This window comes from Ursus maritimus, unplaced genomic scaffold, assembly GCF_017311325.1.
Source record: "Ursus maritimus isolate PB19 unplaced genomic scaffold, ASM1731132v1 scaffold_31, whole genome shotgun sequence".
Lineage (NCBI taxonomy): Eukaryota > Metazoa > Chordata > Mammalia > Carnivora > Ursidae > Ursus > Ursus maritimus.
In genome coordinates, this window is record NW_024425675.1 from 14,644,135 (window position 1) to 14,645,888 (window position 1,754).

Sequence of the window (1,754 nt, forward strand, 5' to 3'; positions counted from 1 at the left end):
CCAAATAAATGAAATTATTATTGGGATACAGTACATCCCAGAGTGAAGGGGGATAGCCCTCCCTTGAGAAGGGCTCAAGTTCCCTTCCAGATGTACTCACCTCTCTCGCCATTGCCCACTGCTGCCCTTACTACCCCAGGTCCAGAAGCCCCTCACCGTTCTCAAAGTGCGTCACACCCTCACTGTCTCTTTGCACAAGGACTCAATGGCTTTGCATCAGGTTTTACCTCTGTCTAAAGTATCCTTTCGCCTACTCATCCTTTGAGAGTCCTCTCCAGTATCAGCTTCACCGTGAAGCCTCTTCTCTGTAAGCTGGAATTCATTGCTGTCTCCTAAGGGCCACGACAGCCTTGTGTTCTTAGGTCTTGTGGACCCTTCACAAATTCTCTGCCGTCACGTTGTATGCCTGTCTGAATTTCCTTCGTTAGACTGGAAACAGGCTTTTACCTGCCTATAACCAGCTCCTCAGATAGTGCTTGGCACATAATAAGCATTAGAGACTGATGACCAAATGAACGAGTGAAAGAAAATTGAATATTGGCTTTCCAAAACTATACATCTTTAAAAAAATTTTTTAAGATTGATTTATTTATTTGAGAGAGAGAGAGAGAGAGAACACAAGTAGGAGAGGCAGAGGGGAGGGAGAGAGAATCTCAAACAGACTCTGAGCTGAACGTGGAACCAGCGTGGGGCTCGATCTCATGTCCCAAGATCACAGCTTGAGCTGCAACCAATAGTCATTTGCTTAACCAACTGCACCACTCAGGCACCCCCAAAGCTACACATTTTTTAAAAGCAGCTCAGTAAAAATCAGCCTATTGGTTCATCTCAGGAAATACAGAGGCACTTTTGAAGACACTGAAACATCAAAACCTAGAGCAATCAGAATTATGGTCACTCTGTCAAAATTATAAAAGGTTTTCATCAGGCCTGCCTAACATGAGCACATGGACAGAGCAAAACTATCATCCTATGACTCTCAGAAACAGAAATGTGTGATTTGGGTAATACACAGAACAATTGGAATTTTTATAAACGTATTTGCTAGCCAAAAGACCCTTGAAGGGTGCTGGGTCTCTCCTAAGTTCTACAGAATGATCTGAGAAGTCCATTATTCTTTCCAGTGGTTGGTTTATGAAAAGTCAGGCAACAGAATTCTGGTCAATGAGGCATGAGGGAAGTGTCTTAGGAGCCCACATCAAAGAGTTTTTCTCATTCTTTTTCTTTTTTTCTTAGTATAGAACGCTTCATGAATTTGCATGTCATTCTTGCACAGGGCCCATGCTTCTCTGTTTCATTCCAGTTTTAGTAAATGTGCTGCTGAAGCAAACACAAATTTTCTCTTTCCTAACAGGGATCCAAGAAAGGGACTTATTTTCTTATATTCTTTGGACATGTATCAAGATGTGATGCCTGGAGCTATTGCAGCCATATTGTGACCAGGAGGTGACAAGCCTGAGGAGAAAAGCCAATGCAGTGAGGATGGCAGAAGAGAAAAGTAGAAAGATCAGGGTCCCTGGTGGTTGTGTTGAGCCACTGCATTAGCCAACCCTACAAGGGCTCTACCTCTAGACTTCTTCCTCCTCTTCTTCTTCTTCTTCTTCTTCTTCTTCTTCTTCTTTACTTCTTTCTTTATATGAAACTACAAATGAAGTTCCTATCATTATGTCAGCCAGTTGAATTTTATCCTCAGCAACCTTCAGCTGGATGCATTCTGAGAGATACAACTGACCACCAGATTGAAGGACCAGCTT

At 42.8% G+C, this 1,754-nt stretch overlaps 1 non-coding gene across 1 annotated transcript; it reads right to left on the reverse strand.

Annotated features, from left to right (window-relative positions):
* Positions 1-1,231: 1,231 nt before the first annotated feature.
* Positions 1,232-1,333, reverse strand: LOC121106364. The gene has a single exon (XR_005838993.1). It is a non-coding gene; the product is annotated as a U6 spliceosomal RNA (small nuclear RNA).
* Between the last annotated feature and the right edge of the window lie 421 nt (positions 1,334-1,754).